The 13,382-nt window shown below is 50.4% G+C and overlaps 1 protein-coding gene across 1 annotated transcript in view; it reads right to left on the reverse strand.

Moving 5' to 3' along the window:
- The window catches only part of PCIF1 (phosphorylated CTD interacting factor 1), a 12,088-nt gene extending 11,257 nt beyond the window's left edge, over positions 1–831 (reverse strand). Inside the window, exon 1 of the mRNA XM_024746769.1 lies at positions 28–831. The gene's annotated coding sequence lies outside the window, so the exon portion shown is untranslated. The remainder of the gene's footprint in view (positions 1–27) is intronic.
- Positions 832–13,382: the final 12,551 nt, after the last annotated feature.

Consider the following 13,382-nt stretch of genomic DNA (forward strand, 5'->3'; position numbering starts at 1 on the left):
GTGACTATGGCTTCCTGGGGCTCTTACCTGCCCGCAGCGGACTCGAGGGGACGCGGCTACACGTTCTGCTCGACCGCCCGTTTTGCCGCCTCCGCCTCGCCCTCCCCAACGCCGCTGCCGCCATCTTGTGTCCCGGGCCGGGACTCCGCGCTGCGCATGCGCTGGTACCGCCTCTGAGGGACCTCGCCGCTGCCGCGCCGCCATCTTGAGTGTGGCAGGACAGGCCGACTCTTTAGACCTCGCTTGCTGTGGGCCCCCTCCCCTTCCTGCCGTCCTTCCCTGCTGTTCCTGCGGGCCTAAGGAGCGGGAGGCAGCTTTGCGGGCCCTGGGGTGTGGACTGAGGCAGGAATGAACCCACGAGCACGCTCCCTGCCTCAGTTTTCCCCGCAAGCACACCCGCTGGGGCCCCAGGACCTGGGTGGGCGGTGCGCTGGCAGTCGGGCTGAGTGTGCGCACCAGGGGGCGCGGAGCGGGCTTGAAACCTGCGGGGGCTGGGCTCAGACGCCCACCTGGGGGCGGAGTCCTGGTGACGTAATCTCTGGACGCACAGAGGACCTGGGTCTTGCCTGCGGCGCGGCTCCGCCACTTCCGGGCAGTCGCTTGTAGTCTTTGGACCGTTGTCCGAATGTTTTCCAGCCATTTCTTATATGCAGGCTGCATGCACATCGAACTTTCTCCCCTAATGAGGCTGCATAAGTTCTAAGAGCCCCTGAGTAGAAGAAACTCAAAATAGCCCTGAGAGACATATAATAAAGATGGCTTTTGGCAAAGTTGGGAAATTATAAACTAAATGCATCAGAGGGCTTTCCAACACTGATATCAGTGGTTGCTAGTTGCAGTGCAAAACCTGAGACCTCAGGCCGGCCACAAAAGTTAACCCAGCAGGAGAATGGCAGTCGCCAGGTCCCTGGCTGCCTGCAGGATTCTTTGGTAGAGGTGAGCAGGCGACTCGCTAGCTCCACCTCCCTCTGGCCTCCCCAGTAAGCCGACCTCCCAGTGACAGCTTAGGAAGACAGGCTTGCCACCTGCTGTTCGACTTGCTCTTCCCACGTAGATCCTGAGGCTGCAGATACCCCAGCTGGGCCTCCTCTCCTGTCCGTGGTGCCTGGTCCCAGCAGCTTGGTGGGGTTGGGGGAGTGCCAGCAAACCCGATGCAGTAGTGTGAACAGTAATTAAGAACTAGGGTTCCCATCAGTCTGACTGGGTTCAAACTCCTCCTCCACCCGAGATGTAGATGTGTGGCCTTGAAGGAGTTGCTTAACCTCTTTACGCTTTAGTTTCCTCTAATGGAGGATAAGGCTGCCTACCTCATCAAGGTTTGGTAAGAATTAACTGGGATGCTGCCTGTGGAAGTACACAGCACAGCAACTGACACTAACAGATGTTAGCTCTTATCACCTCACGGGGTTTGAGGCTTGCTCCATGTAGATCTGAGACCTCTGGAAATAAACCAGCTCCTTGTAGGCACAGCAGGTGCAGCGATCCTTCCCTCACAGTGCATACAGCTCACCTGAGAGGCTTGACAGGCAATCAGATGCAGGGTCCCCACCTCAGGGGAACCACTTGTCCTGCTTTGCCTGGGACAGTCTTGATTTATGTCTGTTGTCCTGGCATAATTATTAAAATGGCTTCCTTTCTCAAAAGGGCCCTCATTTGGACAATAAATTATATGGTCACTCTAGACTTACAGAATGCCCAGTTTTACAAGCTCACTAGCTAGTTCTTATTAACACTGGAGTGTAAAAATCATATAGTGATGGTTACATGTTCGTGCCTTCATGTTTTCAAAGTATTTTTTCATTCCTTGTTCAGATTCTCTTATTATCAAAGCATCAAACTTCCCGAGTGCCTATCCTAATCTGTCCTCTCTGAACCCTGAGAGTAGAAAAGATTAGATCAAATCTACACATGAGGAAACTGAAGCTGGGGGAGGGGGCAGGGGTGAAATGATTGTCCAGGTTCACAGCCATGAAGTAAGAGAACTGGGATCTTAAGCTCAGGGTTCTTAACACCAAAACCTAAGGCTGATTCCTTAAAACCACACTGCTTCTCTCTCTTGTGGAGAAGGGAATCTGGACTCGGGGCAGGTGACTTGTCTGAGCTCACATAGTGGTCCTGGACATTTCCACTTCAACGTCTTGTAGGTTTCTCTACCTCAGAGCATTAAACACTGCTCTTCACTTACTTTGCGTCCCCAAACTTGTTCTTCCCGTTATATCCTCATTCCTTCTCTCTATCATTTCTACTACTTAGAGCAAGCTCTACTACGTAGAGCAAGCATTATTTTAAAAATCTTTTTCTTGTGAAGAATAGTACATATAGGGACTTCCCTGGTGGTCCAGTCGTTAAGACTCCACGCTTCTCTCAATGCAGGGGGCCCGGGGTTCAATCCCTGGTCAGGGAACTAGATCCCTCATGCCGCAACTAAGACCTGGTACAGCCAAATAAATAAATATTTTTTAAAAACAGTACACATGCAGGAAGGCACACAAAACAGAAAGGTAGATGATTTGTCACAGAGTGAATGTGGTAAATGTCACTCAGGTCAAGATACTGCAAAGCACAGGGTAATCACTGTTCCCACTACTTTTGCGATAATCACTTCCATGCTTTTATAGTTTTACCACCTAAGCATGCATCCCTAAAGACTATCCCTTCATTTCACCTGTTCCTCAAACTTTATATAAATGGAATTATATGTGTTTCCCTTCTTTTGCTCAACGTTGCACTTGTAAGACCCATCTAAGTTGTTGCATGTAGCCATAGTTAATTTTCATTGCTGTATCCTGTCTTCCAATGTATATTTCTCTACTCCACTGTTGGGGGATATTGGAAGCCCTCACCCTGTACCTCTTTACTGAATTACTACTGGTTTGGAGATCAGTCCCCAAACCGGTCTTCTGATCCTCCAGCCCTGCTTCTCTCGTGGTCCATAATCCACCATGCAGTCACGGGGATCTCTTTAAGTCTGGTCATACTGCAAATCTGACCAAGTCACCCTGGCCTTAAAACCCTTGAATGTCTCCCCACTGACTGCACAATAAAGTCCCAAACCCTTACCTTGGCTTCCAAGACTATAGTTATGAGAGCTACTATGGCAGGGCGTTTGCTAGGGGCTGCACCAAGCACTTTACATACGTTCATGTTATTCACAGTCCGGACCTTCAAACCATCTCTCTTTCATTTGGTCCCAGTGATCCTTATAATTTCCCTAAATGTGCCGCATTCTCACTTGATCCTGGGCCTCCGCACATGCTGTTTGCTCTCACTTTTCCTCCCCCTTTGCCTAATTCAGCCTTCATCTTAACTGAGATGTTGCCTCCACTAGGCAGCCTTCCCTGAACTTGCCTGAACCCAGGCTAGGCTAGGTCAGGTCTCCTCTTCTGTATTCCCCTAACGGCCTGTGCTCAGTGTTTGTCCATTTTCTCCGTCCACGAGGCTGTGGACTGCTTAAGGGCGGGGACAGGGCTTGTCACCCCTGCAGTCCCCAGACCCAGCGCTCTGCCCAAGCCTCTGTAAATATTTGTTGACCACAGACAGACCACACTGGGTTGAAGTCTTAGTGACTTTTTCAGGTATCCCCATCTCTATTCCAGGCTCTGGTTTCTGTGGTGGGAACACCAAGGCAGCACCCTTTGGGACACCAAGAAAAACATGAGTTGCACAATGTGGCAGAGTCCCTGCCAGCAGCCTGGGGTCGTGTACTCCCAAGATGGGTTTGAGCAGGTCAACCAAACATCCTGGGGCTTTCGAGCAGTCCATCAACTTTTCTGTAGAAGCCTCACTAGACAGCAGATCTGGGTTGGGAGAGATGGTAAGCAGAGCTCCTCCAGACATAGCCAGTCCTGGACGTGAAACCGAGCAGGACCCTGTGGGGCTCCTGAGCATAGAAGCTTTTCAAACAGTTGCTAATTAGGAAAGAGAGGGGATACAGAGGCAAGGGAGGAGCAGTCAAGAAACAATAGTGATCAGGCTTCCCTGGTGGTGCCGTGGTTAAGAATCTGCCTGCCAATGCAGGGGACACAAGTTCAAGCCCTGGTCCGCGAAGATCCCACATGCCACAGAGCAACTAAGCCCGTGCGCCACAACTACTGAAGCCCGCACGCCTAGAGCCCATGCTCCACAACAAGAGAAGCCACTGCAATGAGAAACCCGCGCACCACAACGAAGAGTAGCCCCCACTCGCCGCAACTAGAGAAAGCCCGCGCACAGCAACAAAGACCCAACACAGCCAAAAATAAATAAATAAATAAATTTATAAAAACATAAAAGATTTTACATGTTTTTTTTAAAAAAATTTTTTAATTAAAAAAAGAAAAAGAAAGAAATAATAGTGCAGCCTTGGGGCAGGGTCCTTGTTCCACCTCAAGGGATACACATAATATTTTTGAGGTCTTTACAAAACTAAACCCCCAACAAATGGAACATGTTAGCATTCTTCATTCCAGTTTAAAGGAACCAGAGAAGTTCACTAGGAGGAGACCACCTGAGGCCGGATTAAAGGAGCGCAGGCCCTGCACGCACCCTGACCCTTATCAGCAACCTCGCCTTTGAACTATTGCTATAAAAAACTCCTCACCAAATCCTCCCAGGTTGGGACACACACGGGCCTCTCACTGTTGGGGCCTCTCCCACTGCGGAGCACAGGCTCCGGACGCACAGGCTCAGTGGCCATGGCTCATGGGCCCAGCCGCTCCGCAGCATGTGGGATCCTCCCGGACCGGGGCACGAACCCGCATCCCCTGCATCGGCAGGCAGACTCTCAACCACTGTGCCACCAGGGAAGCCCGGGACACACAGTTTTGAGGGGCATGAGCCCACTGTTTCCCCCTTTGCCTGGCAAAGCAATAAAGCTATTCTTTTCTACTTCACCCCAAACTCTGTCTCCGAGATTCAACTGGGCACTGGTGCACAGAGGCCGAGTTTCTGGCATCAGCGGGAGCCTGTTATCAGGGCCTCTGAGGACCCTGGCCTCAAATCAGGACAAAGCCATCTCCATGTTAAAACGGAAACATAAACATACAGGCTCGGGGTGCCACATACCTTCACCCCCCTGTTCTTTCCCACTACGGCAAGAAGCTGCTGAGAGAGAACCATACATTTTAAGCCCTGAGGTCCTGGCAGTTGGGGAAGGGAGGCTCCAACATGACCCTGTTCCAGGTTGCTTTCCTCCCCACCAAGGCCAAGCCTGAGCTGCCCCGAGACCCTGTTCTGCAGTTGAAGTATCACTAAGGCAGTTTCCAAGGCGAGTGGGCCTGGCCCTAGGAAAGCTTTGGAAGCAGGCTGCCACCCAAGCTGTGGTTTCCACAGGGAGTGGCTCTCTGGCCATTCTGGGACCAGATGAGAGAAGCCAGTTAAGCCAAGAATAGATGAGGGCAATGGGGCGCCTCCTCTGGTCTCCATGGCCCAGAGAGTGTCTGATGTGGCGTGAGGCCCCCTTCCATTTCTTCACTGCCCGATATGTGTTGAGGCCTGCCCCAGAACCTTGAGACAGGCTCTTCATCTTCAGGGAGCCTGCAGAGGAGTGGGGAGGCAGACCCATAAATACACCGTCTGCTACAGGGAGATAAAGGCTCTACTGGGACGACCAGGGGAGTAGGTGTGCAAAGGAGAAAGCTTCAGAAGAGATAACAGTGAGGTGAATTTTGCTGGAAGAATAGGATTTTCCAGGTGGGCAAGGAAGGGGGAAGGGTATGGCCAAGGCCTGGAGGTGTGGAAACGTGTGTTATGTTTGCAGAACTAGTCGGTCTGAGCACTGCCTGGGAGCCCACATCCAGTCCCTGTTCTGGGTTAGGGCCCAGCATGCCCAGGTGGTGTTTCAGTCATCTCAGGATGGGGTGGGGGGTAACAGTGGCGGTCTCCTCCACCCTCCCACCCACTCCCTCCGATGCCCATTTTTCTACTTCGGGCAGCCTGGCCAAGAGCCAGGATGTTTACACCCATACGAGCTGAGTCTGCAGGATTAAATCCCAGACTTCTCCAAAAAAGAAGCCAGGGTGTTAGCTGGCAACTTCCTGAAAGTCTGAGCTCAGAGGAAACAGTGACCTAGAGAAGGAGGAGGACACCAACGGATCCTGGGCCCCAGCTGAGGGGTTTCTAGAACACTTGGCTTCTAACCCAGAGATCTCAACCCTTCATTTGGGTATAATTTAAATACCATGAGATTTATTTGTTTCAAATAGCAATTCGGTGGTTTTTGGTAAATCTACACAGTTGTACAACCATCACAACTCAGAACATCTCCTGTTAAAAGATCTCTTGTTCCTGTTTGCAGTCAACCCCTCTTTCCACGCCCCAGTCCCAGGTAACCACTAATCTGCTCTCTGCCTCCATAGATTTGACTTTTTCTGGACCTTTCATATCAATGGAATCATACAGGGACTTCCCTGGTGGTCCAGTGGTTGGGACTCTGCGCTTCCACTGCAGGCGACCCGGGTTCCCTGGTCAGGGAACTAAGATCCCGCATCCCGCATAGCTGTGCGGCATGGCAAAAAAAAAAAAAAAAAATCATACAAACTGTAGCTTTTATGTCTTGGTTCTTTCACTTTGCAGAACATTTTTGAGATTCATCCAGGTTTTGGCATTTGTCAGTAGCTCATTCTTTTTTGTTTCTGAACAGTATTTTTGAGATTCATCCAGGTTTTGGCATTTGTCAGTAGCTCATTCTTTTTTGTTTCTGAACAGTATTCCCTTATACAGATAGACCATATTTTGTTTATCTGTTCACCAGCTGATGGACATTTGGATTGCTGCCACTTTTTGGCTATCATGAATTGTGCTTCTGTGAACATTCATGTACAGGTGTTGTGTGAACATATGTTTTCCTTTCTGTTGAGTCAACGCCTAGAAGTGGAACTGTTGTATATATAGTACGTTTACGTTTAACTTTCTTTTAAATTTTTTTTTTTTTTTTTTTTTTTTTTTTTTGTGATATGCGGGCCTCTCACTGTCGTGGCCTCTCCCGTTGCGGAGCACAGGCTCCGGACGCGCAGGCTCAGCGGCCGTGGCTCACGGGCCCAGCCGCTCCGCGGCATGTGGGATCCTCCCGGACCGGGGCACGAACCCGCGTCCCCTGCATCGGCAGGCGGACTCTCAACCACTGCGCCACCAGGGAAGCCCATTTATGTTTAACTTTCTAAGAAACTGCCAGATGTTTTCCAAAGCAGCTGCACCATTTTATATCCCCAGCAGCAAAGTATGAGGGCCCTGATGTCTCCATGTCCTCGCCAATACTTACTATTGTCAGTCTTTTATATTATATCATGCTGAGGAACTATTTTTTTTAATTTATTATTACTATTATTTTTTCTTTTGGCCACGCCACGCGGCTTGCGGGATCTTAGTTCCCCGACCAGGGATCGAACCCGTGTCCCCTGCAGTGAAAGCGAGGAGTCCTAACCACTCTCCGCCAGGGAAGTCCCTGCTGAGGAACTTCTTGAAAACACCCACGGGGACTTCCCTGGTGGCGCTGTGGTTAAGAATCCACCTGCCAATGTAGGGGACACGGGTTCGAGCTCTGATCCAGGAAGATCCCACATGCCGTGGAGCAACTAAGCCCATGCGCCACAACCACCGAGCCCGTGTGCCACAACTACTGAAGCCCGGACGCCTAGAGCCCGTGCTCCGCAACAAGAGAAGCCACCACAATGAGAAGCCCGCGCACTGCAACGAAGGGTAGCCCCCGCTAGCCACAACTAGAGAAAGCCCGCCCAGCAACGAAGACCCAACGCAGCCATAAATAAATAATTTAAAACAAAATCCACCTCTTTAATAAAAAACACCCATGGATGCCCTGGCTCCATCCCAGACCAGTTAAATCAGAATCTTGTGGGTTGTGGCCCAGGCATATGTATTCAAAACATAACAAAACGAAGCAGAAACCTCCCTACTTGAAAAGCTACTAATGTACAGATGGGTTGAGAACCAGTGATCTAATTTTCGGCCTGAAGTTCTGTCCGACTTCACCGAGAGGGAGCTCAAGCTGGCCAGCGGCCTCTCCCACACCAAGAAATATAGGGGCTTGGGGATGAGAAACAAGAAACCTCTCAAGAAGGCACGTGCAGTCCCAGAGCAGATGGGTTGTTGGAATGTGAGGTGAAGGGGCCCGGGAGCGGGTTGGGTCCAGGGGTCCTGATTTCTGCGCAGCCAGATGAGATCCTAATGGGTCACCTCCCACGACTTTAGGGATTGTTCAGGCCTCTCAAGAGATTAGGAAAGTATGACATTTCTGGCTGCAGACCAGCTCCAGATAACCCCGGGGAAATACAAGGAGGTTGGTGGTGCCAGCAGGAAGCACAGGGAGCTTAGAGGCTCAGGGGGGAATTAGGCCAGGGCCACACAGTCAGTGATAAAATCTCCTCCTTTTGGAGAGTCTGCAGATGATAATAACCACCCACTTTCCAGGTACCAGACCCTGGGCACTAGGGATACAGCTACGAATAAGTGTCAGGCTCCTACCCCCATGGAGCTGACAGTCTCCTGGAAGAAACAGACAATAAAGAATTAAACAGAAGGACAGGTAATGATGTGGAGGGGGCCTCTCAGTGGGGGTGGCATTTGAGTAGAGATCTGAGTCAGTGAAGGAAGGTAGTCATGCAAAGGTCTGTGTGCAAAGATGTTTCTGGTAGAGGGAAGAGTCTGTGGAAAGCTTGAGACTGAGTGGATTTGGTGTGTTCCAAACAGTGGTAGAAGGTGGAGTTGGAGAGGAAGGTAGGCAAGAGCTAGATCACCTAGGGTTTTTTGGGGGGTCATGGCCAGAGTCCGAGTTTTATTTTGCATGCGATGGGGAGAGAATGGAGGAGGGGTTTGAGCAGGGTAGTAACACGCTACGGATTTCTACTTTTTTTTTTAATTAATTAATTTATTATTTTTGAGCTGCACTGGTCTTCGTTGCTGCGCACGGCTTTCTCTAGTTGCAGCGAGCGGGGGCTACTCTTCACTGTGGTGCATGAGCTTCTCATTGCGGTGGCTTCTCTTGTTGCGGAGCACCGGCTCTAGGCACGCGGGCTTCAGTAGTTGTGGCACGCGGGCTCAGTAGTTGTGGCACGCGGGCTCAGTAGTTGTGGCTCACGGGCTCTAGAGCACAGGCTCAGTAGTTGTGGTGCACGGGCTTAGTTGCTCTGCGGCATATGGGATCTTCCTGGACCAGGGCTCGAACCCGTGTCCCCTGCATTGGCAGGCAGACTCTTAACCACTAAGCCACCAGGGAAGCCCTGATTTCTACTTTTTAAAGATCACTTTGGTTGGTACAGGGAAACTAGACCTATAGGAGCAATAGTGAGGTGGGGAGATGAGGCGAGTTGTCCAGAGAAAAGAGGAAAACAGCTTGGACTGGTGTTGGTGCAAATGGAGAGATGTGTTTAGATGTGGGACACCTTTTGAAGTTAGAGACACCAGCATTTGCTGACAGGGGGTAGGAGGGGGAAAAAAGGAGGCAAGGATGACGCCTGTTTTTTTGTTGTTTTTTGTTTTGGCTGTGCCCTGACCAGGGATAGAACCCAGGCTCCTGGCAGTGGAAGTGTGGAATCCTAACCACTGGACCATTGAATTCCCAATGCCTACATTTCTGACTTGAGCATCTTGGTGAAGGATGGTGTCATGCCCTGAGATGGAGAACGCTGGGAGAGGAGCAGAATTAGGACGAGAGGTGGGGAGGCTAAAATAGAGATCTAGCTCGGTGGAAGAGCAGGGAGGCTGGGGGGTGGGGGGACTGCAATGTCCTCATGATTCAAAGCTGGGGAGTTGGCCATCCTTGTTACATCAAAGCCTGTGTATGTTGGGCCCCTGAGACTGTAGTATTAGAGCATCTCGGAAAAATTCAAGGTGCTGTAATGTTCAGGATGCTTCTTGCAACCTTTAGGAAGTCCCTGCAAAAACAGAGACAAGCTTAGGCCAAAGAGGTGGCCCATCCTTATGATCAAAAGGACAAGTCACCACATCTTTTTGTCCCCTCCCTTCAGGTACTTCAAAATTTTATTACTGGCTTATGAACTCCAAACATCTAGATAGCACTGCTGTGGATCCTCCAGCACGTCCTCAAATCGCCGAGAGGGTGGGAAGCCCATGCCGAGTGACTAATGCGAGCCGGGGCACGAGGCTTAGAGGACCATGGAGAGAGAGGCCCCCATGACTCAGAGTCAGTTCACAGGCTGCAAGAAGCGTAGAAACTGAAAGGAAGGTGCAGCATGAAGAAAACAAAGAAGAAATCAGAGAGAATAAGTGAGCTGCGCGAGGTCAACATCAGAGCTGAGCTGGAAAGGTACTGGGGATGGGGTGCAAAGGACCCAGGAGCTGGGGAAGCAGCACCCCACAAGAAGCGTTAGAATTCTTGAGTTTCAAACCTGGAAGGGCCTTCAAGGCCCAAATGGCCAGCTCCTTCCCCCGAAAAAGGAGGAAATGGGAAAGAAAAGGAGAAACCAAAAGACCAGGTCTCCAAGTTTTAGAAGTCACAGAAAGGCAGTCAACAGCTCCACCCTGGCTGAACCCAGAATGCCCTGGTCCATTATTTCTCTCTGTCCATTTGGTAAATGTCTGGTTTCCATGGGGGCAGTTCTGTCCAGCTGCGTTCTGGAAACAGGTGGCTTGCAGAGACGTAATCAGGGTCTCCTGATCTGACATCTGCTCCCCCCACAATGCACCCCTCCCCTCATTCCAATTGGGCCCCCATCACACGTTCCCAGGCACACCCACGCTGAGCAGTGCGCACACACAGGCTGCGGGGCTCGTGGGCTCAGGCAGAGTGAGAGGGAGGGGGATCATTTCCTGAGGGGTAGCTTGGGTGGGCCTTGGGGGTGGGGAAATGGTCAGAAGGAGAGATGGGCTGACGCAGCTTCTCCAAGCCATGCAAGTGTCCAAAGAAAACACAGCTGGAGAAAGGGAGAGGGAGCGAGGAGCTGGGCTATCCGAGTGTTGACTTCTTGGGTAGAAATCCAACTTGGTAACCTGTGGTCAGTAGAGCCTGTGTTTATTTACTGGGACCAGTTACTTCCTCCTGCTGTACCTCAGTATCTCAATCTGCAAAACAGGGACAATACTAGCTACCTCAAGGGATGGCTGTGAGGATTAAATGGGATCATTCAAAAAGAAAGACGATAGGGCTTCCCTGGTGGCGCAGTGGTTGAGAGTCCGCCTGCCGACGCAGGGGACACAGGTGGGTTCGTGCCCTGGTCCGGGAAGATCCCACATGCCGCGGAGCGGCTGGGCCCGTGAGCCATGGCCGCTGGGCCTGCGCGTCCGGAGCCTGTGCTCCGCAACGGGAGAGGCCACAACAGTGAGAGGCCCGCGTACCGCAAAAAAAAAAAAAAGACGATAGACTGAAGTGGTGAAGAGCGTGGGCTCTGGAGCCAGACTGACTTGAGCTATTTACTTCACCTCTCTGGACTTCAGTTTCCACATCTGTAAAGTGGGGATGATGACATACCTATTTTGCAGGATGTTTTGAGGTTTCGGTGAGTTCTTATTTGCAAAGCACTTTTTGTTTGTCAAACAACTGCTTGATACTAATAACCAGAGACATTTATTGAGCGCTTTGGTGTGCCAAGTACTAGATTCAGCACTTTATACTTTGTGACATTAAAATCTCACTGCCACCCAGGGAGGGAGGCAGGTATTAGATCATCCCATTACAGATGTGGAAACTGAGGCTCATAGAGAGACTTACTTTTTAATTTATTCTAGAACAGGGATAGGCAAACTATACTCTTCCTTATAGTATTGTTTATGGCTTCTTTCATGCTAGAGTAGTGGAGTGGAGCTGTGACAGAGATTAAAGGGCCTGCAAAGCCTAAAATATGTACTAGCTCGCCCTTTACAGGAAAAGCTTGCTGACCTCTGCTTTAGAAAATGGCAGAAGCAGGATTTGAACCAGGTCTGCCTGGATCCAAAGTACTTAACAGCTTTGCTATTCTGGTTTTTTGCACTATCACTGTGCTGGGTGCAAAATAAAGGCTAGAAAATCATTTCTTTCCTGTCACTTTGAGGGCTGAGAAGGCTTCTCTTATCTTCTCATATCCAGGAGTGAAAGCGGAAAGGGATTTGGGGATTCTGATCGCTCCATCTTTCAGGCCAAGCGGTGAGGACTCAGGGAAGGCTGCCAAAACTCCGCGTGGGGCTGCACGTCTGACAGCGTCACTCTGAAGTGTGAGGCCAGGGGCACAAATTGTGGGAGAGAGGGGAAATCCGTGTGACAGAGAGGGGCAGGCTGAGTAGGTAAGTCCCTGAAATCAAGATCAGAGACTGTACCTTCTCGTCTGCCAGCCCAGGTCAAGGCTATGTTTAGAGTCAGTCTGACTGAAACTCACAGAGGCAGGAGCTGGTAAAGAATCCCGGGGTGGTGTAGGTATCGCCCGCTCCCCGGAGATACTCAAGGGCTCCAAAACCAGTTCAGTTACACAGCAAATATATACCCAGTACCTGATCTGTACCAGGCACTGTTTTAGCACTGAAATAAGTGGTGAACAAGATCCCAGCTCTCACGGAGACAGACAATAAACCAATATTAAATAGGAATAAGATCTATAAAGAAAATTAACCAGGCTGATGTGATTGAGAGTTAACTCCTAGGTAGGCAGGGAAGGCCTCTCTGAAGAAGGGCCATTTAAGCCGAGACCAAAATGACAAGGAGCCAAGCCATGAGAAGATCAGAGGGAAAAGCATTCTAGGCAGAGGGAACAGCAACTACAAAGGACCTGAGCAAAGAATTTCACTTGCATGTTCAAGGAACCAAAAAGTCAGTGTGGGGGCTTCCCTGGTGGCGCACTGGTTGAGAGTCCGCCTGCCGATGCAGGGGACGCGGGTTTGTGCCCCGGTCCGGGAAGATCCCACATGCCGCAGAGCGGCTGGGCCTGTGAGCCATGGCCGCTGAGCCTGCGCGTCCGGAGCCTGTGCTCCGCAGCCGCAACAGTGAGAGGCCTGCGTACTGCAAAAAAAAAAAAAAAAAAAAAAAGTCAGTGTGGCTGGAGCAGAAGGAAAAAGCTGAGAGTGGTGGGAAAGGAGACAGGAAAAGGTCCTTTCATGTGTCTAGAAATCAGGGCATGGAGGCAGTTTATTTCAAGTGTGGTGGAAAGCCACTGAATGATGGCTAAATGATGCTAATAATTGTAGTGACTTTTTGAGCCCTTAATAAATGCCAGGTGCATACTAAGCCCTTTACATGCATTAACTCATTTAATCCTCACAAGCCACCCTAAGAAGGAGGTACTTTGATTGTCCTCATTTTATAGATGAGGAAACAAAGGCCCATGGAGGTTAAACCACTGGCCCAGTGTCACACTGCTACATTTAAAGTTCACTGGGGCTGCTCTGGGGACAGTAAATTACAGGGGCCAAGACCCTGTAAGAGATAACAATGATACAAAGACAGCTTGCATTCCAGTTAAGAAAAC

Source organism: Neophocaena asiaeorientalis, unplaced genomic scaffold, assembly GCF_003031525.2.
Source record: "Neophocaena asiaeorientalis asiaeorientalis breed wild unplaced genomic scaffold, Neophocaena_asiaeorientalis_V1.1 scaffold132, whole genome shotgun sequence".
Lineage (NCBI taxonomy): Eukaryota > Metazoa > Chordata > Mammalia > Artiodactyla > Phocoenidae > Neophocaena > Neophocaena asiaeorientalis.